Below are 13,784 nucleotides of genomic sequence, written 5' to 3' on the forward strand. Positions count from 1 at the left end.
ATCAATTGTATTTTGCTGCCTTCTAAGGTGAGTATATTTTTCTGAAAATATAATACTTTGTAAAGCATCTTCTTATTTTAAATGACACATAGTAGGATGTCTGTGAAAAGACTAAGTTAGAGCTTAAGTATAATTTTGCTGCATAAAGTATCTAGAAGCACAAATAATGATCTCAAGAGATCTCAGAAAAAAAGAACCTCAACAAAGCTCCAGATTTTTTTTCAGGAGACAAATACTGTCTATTCAGAAGGAAACTTTCTTCTCTAGATTTAACCTTTCTGCTATTACTTTAGCTAGAAATATGGATATCTAGTTCACCCACAAAGAACATAATTGAGTGAGATATTTTCAACTACTAATGAGTCAGCAACTGAAGAAGTAGTAAGATCACAAATAGAAATTAATCTATTTTTGTGCTGTCACTGGATGGATTCTCTGGTCCTCAGCTTTAACACGGTTTCATACACACTGTCATGAAAATCTTTCTCCAGTAAGTACACAGATCCTCTCTGCATCTCTCCCAGCAGCTTCTCTGATCTTTTTCATTCATAAAGGTCACTGAGAAACTTCAAGAGGCGCACAGCATCACCAGGTTTAACGTGTCAACTAACTCGCTTGGGTGGGTGGGAATTTAGATTAGACTCTGGATCCTCAGGTGAGCCACAAACATCAATGTGGTCCATCTGACCCTTTGAATTATTAATAAATAGACTACTTTTTAATGTTAATACATATTTTTAGTATCAAAGTCTCACATTCAAAGTTTTCGTTGCATTTGACAGCTAATGTACCCACTTGAATTTATGTATTATACATATAATGTGTAATTTTTAAAGTAAGTTGCTAGGTAAACAGCCCTCAGTTTGTTACCATACTTAAAAAAAATCATTGGAAAAGAGAGTCTTACCCTGCAAAGCATTTCTGAGTACATTACTTTTCAGATGATGGAAATCAAATGGTACATTTCTGACACGTAATTAAAATATTCTTGTTAATGTTATCATACAGACTGTTCTTTTCAACCATTATAATAAATTGTAGTGCTATAAAACAAGGATTAAAATGTGCACAGTTCTTTGTTTAAAACGTAGCATTACAATTATTATTAAAGTTCTAAATAAGTGTCAAAATTCTAAATTTACATATATATTAAGCTACCTGGAGAAAACAAGGGTGAGGTGTGTGAGTACAGATACAAAGAATAAGTTTGTTTTTGTTAACTAGGTTGTAATTTCCCTGTTTCTACAGGGAAAACCGTAGAGTTATGTCAGATATAGGTAGATACCTGCAAAAGTGTTTTGTCTATCTGTCTGTCTGGTGAATTACAGATCTGAAGCCAGGTTGACGACCAGTGAAAGCACTGAGCACGCAACATTGGATTTATGGGAAATCCCTGCACCACCTCCTGGATGCAGCCATGGTGAGCTGCGGATATCTGTTGTGCAAATCCCAACAAGACCCAGATACCAGTAGGTGCTTCTTTGCTCAGTTTGCTGGAGATTTCTGTACTTCTGGGCTAAAAATCAGTATTTGAGGCAGGCCTAGAATGCCTGGAGGATGTGAGGTCTAGGTTGCTCTGAACTCTGAGACCTTCTTGCCTGGATGGTATCAGCCATGTGGTGGTGGCTTAGGGCAGACACAACAATCAACAGTGCCTCAGGCATCTGAACTTCAGGCGGGTACAGACCTCTGTGAGCACAGGCATACATTTCACCTCAAAGACAGGGCTAAAACATGTCCTGGATGCCTACTATATCCTGGGCCATGCCTGAAGGTCTGAACAGTAGGAAGTTGTACCTAAAATACAGTGAATATATAACGTTAATATCTAAAGAATTTTACTGTCAAAAACCTGGAGAAAGAGAAAGTATAAATTCAGACGTGTTTCACATTTTGTGCTTGCTCTTTAGACTGGGAATGTCTTGCGACTTTTATATTTGTATAACGTTCAGTAAAACAACGTCCAAACTCATCTGAGACATACAGGCTATATAAAAATTTTTGGGTTTTGGAGCCCCTAACTCGTGGTCCAATAAACAGCCCAGCACTTTCCATACTGAAACAAGCCCTAGACATGCAGTGGCACCTCACACCTTTGTGAATATGGAAAAAAAAACCCAAACCCAAAACCTGGGTGAGTTGGGCAGGCTGAAGAGCCATGATGAGCTCTAGCCCTGGTGCCATTGGAACTGTCTCTGGAATCAAGAGTATGAGCCGTGCTACAGAGGGCTCCCACATTTCTGCATAGACATAGCTTTCAGCAGTGCAGCCTATTAATAACAGTAATGAACATAGTACAGCCAACAGAATAACAGATGTACCTCCTTGATCAAGCAGTTGGAGAAAACAGTGCAGAGGAAAGGCAAAGTATTTATATATCCATGTCATAGTCATATATACCAGTTAGCAATAAATACACCAATTTAAATACATGTGTGTAGAAGTGTGTTTCTCTAGAGATATATACACACATGCATACATACAGCCTCAGTGGTGCTTATCACTATAGTTTGAATCCCTCATACATATTAATGAATTTAGCCTCAAAATACCCTTGGGAAGTAGAGAATTATTATTATCATAAAAAAGGGAAAAAAGTAATACATTGCATCATGAAGTAAAGGGTAGGAAAAAATATTGCTACAAATATCCAGTAAGGGTAACCAAAAAGAAGATGTCACAGAGAAGCTAAGATAGTGCAGTAACTGAACATTACAAAACAGTAGACCACTGAAGAAAATAGGAAGGGTAATTTTTGGCAGTGTAGGGAGTCATTACAATGTTTTAAGATTCTGTGTGTAGCTATTTGTATCTCAGGATTGTCCAGTGTATATACCTCTCAGTATATTTACTTGCAAGCAAATTGTAAGTTTTAAGTGTTAGTAGGAAACACATAAATAAATATTTTTAATAATAGCAAGCATATATATTGATTCTTTCACAGCACAAATTGCTGTAAATCTGGCAAATGGGAGTCTCCTATCTACATATTTTCATCTTGCTCAATACTCCAGACACTCCTACACCCTTCCAAAACCTGGCCATTTTACTTAGGAGTCCAAGTTCTTCGAAACTTAGGTTAGTTTAAGAAATAAATAAAAATCCCCAAACAATACTTATGATCTTGAGAGATTTTAGAGGTATCTCAAAATATCTGAAATGTTTCATAAATTCATCTAGGTGTGAGGATTTCTTTGATCATTTTATATACACATTTCTGTTGAACTTATCTCTAGTGTGGGACATTTCTAGTCCCTGCAGCCCTTTTCTCTAATAATAAGATTCAAGATACTTCTAATTATATCCTCTTCAGCCCAGTTGTCTGTCTATAAGAACTTGTACAAAAAAACTTTTCATGCTTGTGGCAATCCATGTTATTTCTTCAATTTTCAGTTGCCATCTAGGCCACCTAGAGTGTTACATAAACCTGTAGGTTTAAACCTATATTTATACACCTTAAAAGTTTACAGAAATATACTTGCAGAGATAGTCTTTTCATATTATTTAGCACGCATATTTCTGAAAAGCCAGTAACTCCACAGAGATTTTTTTTGTTGACACTACAGTTGTTTTACTTCTGTTCCCTCCCCAGTGTAGAAAGTGGATTTTCAGCTTTCTCATTGTGACATTGTCAAAATCAACAGTAAAAGCAGCTCTAAAGGTATTTTCATAGAAGTTAACAACTTAAGCATGAGTTGGATCCATGTTGAACCTGTTACATGCTGTGCTTTTTTCTACTGACTTGCTTTCAGCTTCATGCAACTTCACTGTGCCATATGTTTTTGTAAATATCCTGTAAAATTACATATTTAAAAAATGCTAAATAAAATACCCTCTACTGTCCACATTATCCAAGCAGTGGACAAACCCCAGTAAACTTCTTTTCTCTGCTTAGGTTTTCTGCTTTGAGCAGGTGGACACCCAGATCCCACCATGAAATTTGAGGAGGTTAAGTTGTGCATCTACAGCTGGGAAGTGCCTCAAGGTTCCAACTTCAGCCTCACTGAGGCCAAGTGATGGAGTGACGTGCTCTTAGGTGTGCGTAAAAGTGACAGAATCAATAAATGAAAGCGGCTGCAACATTTAAGGATTTTGTGAAACAATGCTTTCAAATCCCTACAGAAAAACAAAACATACATGCACATATGTAGGTATCCTTTCTGGTAGGTAATCATGGTAATTTCTAATTGTATCACTTGAAAATGCACTTCTATATGTATATACCTCTCTATATAAACGTGACTATATATGAATCTGTAATACACCTTATGTTGTCCTACTCAATTCTAAATCAGTCAGCTGTTGCCAGATATCTAGAAAAACCCTCTGTGGACTGAATTTCTGGCAGGCTGGCATTCACCCTGACAGTTGTCATGTACTAAAAGAAATAGAATGAAAACTTTATACCTCCTGAAATAGAGATTAGAGAGAACAATGATACTGAGGTACTACTGGAAAGACAGAGGTAGTTGTTATTCCAGAGCAGTTAGGATCAAGGCTATGCTTCATGCCATATAATTTATTATAATTTACAAGTCTTTTGTGCTTCCTACCCGTTCTTTTTTACAGGGTTTTTTTATGTTTTTTTTATGTTGATCAGCAATTTAATTTCTTTCCACTGAACTTTTTGTTTTATAGCAGTGAAATATGATTTCCTGAATCTAGTTCTGGTAGTTTTTGGGGAAAAAATATTCAGCAAGGAAGGCAGGAAGGGAAATTAGACTGTGTGTATAAATTATCTTAATGGTATTTATTTCTACCTACAAGAACATACGTGAAAACTGAAAATATTGGGATAATACTTTCCTGATGTGTGAAAATGCATGCATCTAATTCTTATTAGGAATAATTACTATAGCATAACACTAAGCTCTGTTGCACTACTACTACTAGTCCGTAAGTTAATTTAAAAGTAGCTGAGGTAGTGCTAAACTACCCTGCAGTCAGAGGCATTTTTTAAGTTCTCTTGTGTATCAAGTACTTTGAACTTACATTTGAAGACTATTTCTGTCGTGGGAAGGACTTTTTTAAAGAACTGAGTAGTTCAATGAACAAGGACAAGCATGCAGAGCTTTCCAGTCTTGGGATCCTGGTTTGAGGTAGAGATGTATTGACTGCCACCTGGCAGACCCACCTCCTCCTGGGAAATGAATTTTTTTTATATATATATAGATATACACACACACATGTCTATATATATGTGTGTGTGTGTGTGTGTGTGTGTATATATATGTAAAAGGCAGGAAAACTACAGAGTCCAGGACTGTTAACTAAGGATGTAGAGTGACCACCCAAAGGAAAAATCCTCCTCCTTATTGTTTCTCATCTGACAGAATTGTATATTACGAAAGAGGCACTGTCATCCTTGCTGTGATGCTGGCCTTGCCTTCGTTCACCAAGCAGCTTGCCCCCACTGCTCCCTGACAACTTGCAGTTTCATCTTGATCATATTTGGTAAAAAATGCTGGTTTTCTTTACATATTTTTACGATGGTCTAGAAGACAAGCTTCATGTCTGTCAGAATATTAAATTGCCTTACTCTCCATACTTGTGCCAGCAGAGACTCTAGAAAGCTGTAAGCTACTAACATGCCATCCAGCTCCTAAACGATTTTTACTCCATTTGGTAAAAAAAGCTGTGACTCATTTAACCATGTCTTAACTTACAGAAATTACAGCTCAGAATTGCTTAGGCAATCTGGTTATTATTTTGAAAAGGCACTTTAATGAGTGAAATTTCCTTAGTTACCCTTAACAAAATTTTCTCTGGGAAGTGCCTATATCTGAGCAAGTGTAACATTAACCAATAATTCTAGCCCTTAGCACTAAGCTGTAAAAACAACAAGAAAAGGTCATTATTTAAGGAATATATCTACAGAAATCTGAGCTTTTTATACCCAGTAACAAGCTAAACATGAACTGGCTCAAGCTTTTTCAAATAAATTACATTTCATTATGAAGATGATAATGTATTTTTACTAGTCCATTCTATGGGAGCTGTAGAAAAATAAGCGTTCCAGGTCTGTGGAAAACTACATCAAGGTAAATATTTTATTTCTTTCATGTTTAAGAGCATTTTAAGACAAATTTTTTATATGTGTGTATGTATATAAAAATGTGGAAATTAATTCTTTATCTTAATTTACTCAATGATCAAAAAAAGTTGTTATTCTTAACATGAATAATATGAAACCTTAGACAGCTGATGAAAGGGATGGACGTGTTATTTAAAAATTTCTAGAATTCTGCCTTTATCTCACTAATATGTCTGGAGACCCATGCAAATGTTCAAGTGGTAATTTTGAAAGAGCTTGCCTAGATTCCAGGAAGAACAATCTCACTCATTTTATATCTTTTTAAGAAAAGAGGAAAAGAAGACAGCAGATCAATTCTTAACAGTGGTGAATATTTACATAAAATACAATAATAATCATTTTATGTTTCAGAAAGCTTCTCTGGTTTTGCGTTTCATTTTATACCCACACATATATATAAATATCCATGTACAAATGCATACACATCTATAAATATATATGTGTGTATGAAAGCACTTTTTTTTATTACAATTCTTTTTCTCTACACAATTAATATAGATTAAAGAGGTTAGTATATAGTGGTAATTAAAAAACATTGATTTTTGGAGACTTGTTTAAGGATTAACAGCTTTGGAATACCATTTGCTAAACTCTCTCCCTGATAAAGTGTTTAATTTGAAATAATAATTTTAATAGCTTATTAATATTTACTTTATGCCAAAATTGTTTCATAGTCAATGCTTACCACAGTTAGAAAACTTCAACAAATTCACGGATACTTGAAGCTTGTGCATATGACCCCGTGTTCTTGTCTCTCCTTGTGAGACATTTATGAGATTTATGAAAAAAAAAAAAAAAAGGGAAATATTAGTTTTCTCATATTCTGGGGAACCTATTCTACATGACAACGCACTTCTGTTGTTTTATAACCAGTCCGTCAGATCTAAGCCGTGAGCAATAGCATTCAAGCCTGTGCTTTAGTTAAGGAGCAAAGGTCAGAAGAGGCATATATGAGAAGTGGGAATTATAACTTCTTCCTTTATGTTATATTATATACCTATATATCAGTATCAGCGTCCTTTATATCATATTTTCTCAAAACATATTCTTATGCAAACCCTTTTCAGATCCCCTGTGAGGATAGTTAACCTCATGATGGCTACTTGTTCTTGATGCTATATTGGTCCTGAACCAGCGCTCTAGTTTCCCTGGTTAGGGGAAGCAGAGAGTGTGCTGTCTCTAACCTTTCCTTACCAATTACTGGAAGTGGCTTCACCTGCTTGAATTCTGAACTATGGTGCAAACTGGGCATAGATAACTTCAATTAAGCTGATGAACTACACAATTTGTACAGGTAGTGAATATATGTTTAAGAACATAAGAATGTATGTAATGTCAAAGTCTGTGTCTGTAAAGGGTTAAGGAAGTAAATAATACGCCAATAATTTATAAATGCAAATCATGTTTTCAAAGAGGAAAAAAAAAGGAAGGATTTTTGCAATTAGTTTCAGACATTGTCATCTTAGTTTTGGAAGCAACATGACTTAAGCACTGTCTTATTCAAATATCAAATGATTGAAATGAAATGCAAATATCTCTATTTGTTAATCAAGTTTCAGAGTTTTCTGTGTAAAGAGATTTTTATTCCCACCTACAGTTCAAACTGTAGGGAACTTAAGGGAAAAAAAAGGAGTATTATGAACTTTGAAGAAGGAAAGATTCATTATTTAGACTGTAAGAGACCTATTTCCTACGTTTCCAAACTGAAAAACCTAAAAAAGCTAAAAAAATCTAAAAAATCTAAAAAGTACTTGAAATTTGGGCGTGTATGTCATTTTCATGTCACAACATTAACAGAGGAGCCAGACATAAATCCTGAATTCCTGACAGCCATTTCCATTTGGTAAGTACATCACAGCGATTTCTTCCCTGAAGAGACAAAATAAATAAATAAATTCTCAAATATTGCAACAGTGTTACTTCAAAAAAATAGGGACTCTGAGCAACCTCTTGAATAGTTGAATTATTAACGACGATTTCAGAGGATATGCACAAGGTGGGCTCTTCCTGGTGCTCAGTATGGACAAGGCATGTTCTGCCTGGTGCTCATCCCACGGCTGATGATGGGGCATAGTTCCCCAGCAAGCAATTCCCTGCTGTCCCCATATTCCCACTGTCAGGAAGGTGCTCCTCACTCAGGGTGACAGCCACCAGCTCAGAGGCTCTTTGGTGGGAGTGAGAGACAATGTGACTGCTTCTGGTGGACACAGATATCCACTGCTTTTGTTGTACGTGCTCCATGCCTGGAGCCATCCCACAATGGCTCATCCCCTACCCCCAGCTGCAGTTCACACACACCTGTGCCCAGTCCCATCCCATTTCTCATTCCCAGCAGTATTTCTCAGGAAGTCTCCTTGTGTCATTTTGGGAACTGATGCACTTGGTGGCAGTGGAAAGAAACTCTCCCTATAGACCAGCGCATCTACTTAGGGCATCCAGCTTGCTTTTTAAGATATTGGTATGAACTATGCATAATATCATTCACGTCCTTAAAATAACAATATTGGTAATGCTATTAGATATGAAAAGTAATTAATAAACTATTTTGGATCTATTTAATCTACATCTATTTAGCCCTATGAAGTATACATTGTATTTCAGCCTTTAAGGTTGTCCCTAAATTGCTCACTTCAAACATCTGCTGTCTGGAATTGTTAACTGCAAATTTGCTACCTCATGTGACATTGTTTGTATCCCAGGACTAGATGATTATAACATTTTAATCTGGAGATGAATGGTAGATAATGAATATTGTACTTTTGGTGTAAGCTGTTGGACAGATAATAATTTATGACATAATTCATAAGCCCTGAAGGGTTTGTGAATAATTTCATAAACACAGAATCACAAAATCTTTAAGGTTGGAAAAGACCTGTAAGATCATCAAGTCCAATCATCAACCCAAGACCATCATGCCCATTAAACCATGTCCCAAAGCGCCACGTCTACATGTTTTTTGAACACCTCCAGTGATGGTGACTCCACCACCTCCCTGGGCAGCCTGTTCCAGTGCTTCACCACTCTCTCAGTAAAGAAATTTTTCCTAATATCCAGCCTGAACCTCCCCTGGCGCAACTTGAGGCCATTTCCTCTAGTCCTGTCACTAGTCACTTGGGAGAAGAGACCAACACCCACCTCTTTGCAACCCCCTTTCAGGTAATTGTAGAGAGCGATGAGGTCTCCCCTCAGCCTCCTCTTCTCCAGACGGAACAACCCCAGTTCCCTCAGCTGCTCCTCATCAGACCTGTGCTCCAGACCCCTCATCAGCTTCGTTGCCCTTCTCTGGACACGCTCCAGCACCTCAATGTCCTTCTTGTAGTTAAAACTGAACAGAGTTTTCAAGATGCATGAAGAGCCCAAGGCAGACTAAAAAGTACGGCTATAAAGCAAGCTGTACTTCACATACTTCCAGAATTTTAAAAATTATTCTTTCAACTCCGTCACTCTTGTCATCCATTAATGCCCACTCCATGCTGTCTGGGAAGAGCATATGCACACCTCCCTACCTTGAAGTACCTTGGGCATCTTGTTAAATAGGACAAAGCTATTGGTAAGGATTTTGAGGGGGAGAAGGACAATAGAGCATATTTCTAAAAGATTGTAGCCTGCAATGGTCCCTTCTAGTTCCCTTATAATGGAAACTGCAGGGAAAGAAAAGGGTCTGTACATCCATATATGTAGCGTGTCAGGTGTAACTGACCTCTGCCATAACTTAGTGTAGAGTATTGTGTGGTGGTATTCCCATCTGTTCTTCATCCTTTTGAGGGAGATATATTCTCAACTCATAGAAGCTGTATCCTGAATGAAGGACTGTTCTTGCACCTTTTGTGTAAAGCAAAGTTTTTTGCATCCTAACTATCATGATGAATGGAAAAAAGTGTCTTATGTTTAGAAATATATAGAGACGTGTTGATAACTAGTCATATTTTAAGGCACACCTCTAGAATTATTGATTTTAAATCCTCTTTATATGGGAGTAAAAGTAGTAAAACCCCTGCAGTTTTTCATATTTGACTGATGATATAACACACTTATTAGATATGCCAACTTTAGCACTAACATGAGTTAGTTACTAATACTTTCTACCTGGGTCTTCATAAAAGATGAAGATATTTAATTCCCACTGTCACATATGAAAGTTTTAACCGATTCATAAAACTTTAAAATACTGAATTCTTATAGATAATAGTTTTCAACTATTTACTAATATTCAGTCGTTGTATAAGAAGAAGATGCTAATGTTCTGTATGAGGTCACTAACTTTATGTAAGAATACTGTTACTTTTTGGAACCTATAGTAAAAACACATGCATATGAGCAAGTTTAACTTTGTTATGGGGAGGAAAAAATTGCCACTAAATAACCATTGCTATAATCAGTAATAATCACAAAAAAAGATATTCTGCCATTATAATAAAGGTTGTGGGGTTATTCTGGGATCATGTGTTTGAGATATTTGGGTCAGAAGGGTAAATTAATACAGGAAAACACAGTAACTTTACAAAATGAAGACAGTGAGATTAATCTTTTTGAAATCCAAACATGTGAGTGTACAATATCTACTAAAATCTTAGCAAAATTTATATTATGTTTGTGATTTAGAAAACCAGAAATATCAAAGGACAGTATCCAAATTTCTCCCCTTCTCTATTGGTTTAGAGATACCCAGATGGGGAAAAAATATTGTTAATATATTATTAAATATCTTTCTTTGGGCTACATATACTCTGCAATATTTTTTAACCAGCTGAGTGTTACAGCTGATGAGATATAATGATGCTGGTCAAATTAGCAAATAGTTGATATTCTAAAAAACTTTTATTTTCAATTTGATTTGACTTAGTTACACATTTATTATTGACAGATATCTGATGAGTTGGACACTCTATTCAAATATCCTTGACAGTTAGCTTGTTAGCAAGTCTAATGGCTGTTCTCTAAGCAATGATGGAGAAACTGTTTGACCTCTTCAGTTGAAGCGAGCAAGACAAGGACATGAGGTTGTTGTTCAGGAGTGCGCAGTTCAATTAAAGAGAGTCTGTCCTGTGCTGAGCCAGGCCCTCTGCACAGTTTAAGGCAGTATCACATTTGCTGCTATATTTGCTGGCTTCTGAGGGCTGGTACACCAGCCAAAACCCTTTTGGGTGTGGGAAACTGTGAACTGCTGTGAATGCTCGCACTCCAAACTCCTGAAATCCAGTCTCAGCAGTAGAGGGTGAAAAATGTGGGAATCTGGGAACCATTAAATCAGTGCAGCTGCAAAATAATTAGCCTTAAGTGGTCTTATTTTGACACTTTGTTCCACCAGCCAAGTGTAACAAATCTATACTAGCAGAGTCAATAGGGATAGAGCTCCACTGAATTTAGGCATTTTGCTAGCTTATAACCGCTAAAGATCTGCTGTAATAATTGCAGGTGAGGCACATCATCTTGCAAAGACATTTTATCCATCATCGTTTTCCCTCTTTTTGCCTAGTTTTGGATGAGCTAGCTCTGGCTATATAATTTGTGAAGGATCACTGATATGCTGGCAAATGAAGATGCTATGATGTGGATTATTTTAATATCAAATTAATATTGCTCATTAGGTGGATAAATGTATTGATGGTTTGAGGGGATCCTCAGTTGGGGTTCAGCAGAGATCCCTTCTATTTTGGAGAGGGACAGGAGAAAATTGAGTCTTGCTTTCATGACACGTGATATCCTGCATTTCAAAAACTAAGCCTTCATTTAAAACTAAGAACAAATCACTCAGTGTTGTAAATCCTACCGTCCCTGATTTCAACAAGGGTATCCCAGCTCATAGCCACTGAAGTCATAGTCGTGAAGAAAACCTTTGTGTTATGAATGGAAGAAGAAAAGGACTCATTGGTATTTGCCTGAGCAAGCAGTCAGAAGCAGTCATTGCAAGGCGTGAATTCTTCCATTCATCTTATTAATATCATTAACTCTGGATCTCAATTATGCCAGCTGATCTGTTAAGTACAGCTATCTCTTTGATGACCAAGCATATATAGAAACAGAAAAACTACCCCAGCTGATAGCATGGTATTCAGTGCATTAAAGTAAGGAATAATATGTCATAAAGATCTGTACACTCCAGTGCATATTTCATTATATCAGTGATATATTATGCTGACATCTTGAATGACACAAGGCTTATGAGTGAGCCTGGTTGGTTTGAAATGCCAGAAAAAACACCCTTTCCTTTTTTTCCCCTCTACATTTGACACCGGCTGCCAGACACAGTGAGTCACAAGAATTAACTGTCTGCCAAGTTCCAGCTGGTATGTTTCTGCTTCTGTGGTTGCTGAAACTTTTCACTTCTGCAAAAACACAAAGTATTTGGGCCAGAGGCTAACCAACAAAGGAGGATTTTGAACCTAAGCATGTTGATCAATCTTTATTGACTTGGCATATTTTTCATCTGACTACTGAATAATATTTATTGTTTGCTGTCTTTCTTTTTCAGTGCATGATGAGAGTGGGAGCAGACCTTATATTCATTTTTCAGTTTCAAGCATTGGTGTTTTTAATATAATTCATTAATCCAATCTGGTAGTTTTATTTATTTAATTTTGCTCCACAACAATGTCTGGCAACACGTGGATGTATACCTAGGTTTTTTCAACTCTCAGTCATTTAATTTGTGAGGTAGATTTCATCCCTAAGAAGACCTGACTGCATGTGGGATGGATGTTTCTCAGAAATGAGGCTGACTAATCAGAAAAAGCAGTAATTTACAGTGATGTCATTCTTACTATAGACAAAGTAATAATGATTGGAGCTGGCTCTCGTAAATTAGACATAAAATGAGTTATTTGATTTCCTTCACCACTATTACCACAAAACGGGAAAAACAAAATTGCACTTCTTTCTCATCCTCACTGAGCTTTGTGCCTGCAGCAGGGATGCATTATAACTTATTTTTCTTATAATCTACAAAATTAATGTGAGGAAGCTGAAGAGAATGGGACTGTGGAGGAATTGCTTGTTTCTGTTGGTAAATTAATTTTGTGATAGCTTGTTGCTCTGGACAGATCTCTTTTTCATCTGTACCGAAGATTAGACTTCAGAATTTTTTCACTGTCTTGTGAAATGTCACTGAACAGATGGTGCTTTTCACTGTTTTCTTGATTAGAACACAATCTGTCAAAGTGCTTACACACATGCTTAACTTAAGCACAGCAGCACTCCCATTTGTATCAGTTTTATAATCAATGCTTTGTAGATTTTGGATTTTAAATAATCCTACCAGCTAAGGAAAAGTTTCCTTAAAATTTAGCACTCAGTTACATGTTAGTTAACTTAAAAACTTATTTAAACCTCTGACTGCAAAGAAGCCATTGTCAGAATCCCTCATTTATGAATATACTTCAGTGTGGATGGCTGCATGCTCTAGCAACAGGTTAACATGATAAAGTAAGAAAGACCTGAATGAACTACAAATTAATAATAATAGCAGTCTCTCTATCATAAATAACAAGGGTTTTAATAATAATATATGAGCAGATTAAAAAAAAACCCATAATGTTTGGGGTTGTATTCTCAGATCACTCTCACCAGTTGACATACACAAAGTCTTACTTACTTAGCTTAAACTGAACATTTACCAGCTCTCCTCAGCAGCACACATTAAGCACTAGAAATCTCTTCCTGCTACAGGATTTGAAGTGGTGATTCCATCATT

Source organism: Gavia stellata, chromosome Z, assembly GCF_030936135.1.
Source record: "Gavia stellata isolate bGavSte3 chromosome Z, bGavSte3.hap2, whole genome shotgun sequence".
NCBI lineage: Eukaryota > Metazoa > Chordata > Aves > Gaviiformes > Gaviidae > Gavia > Gavia stellata.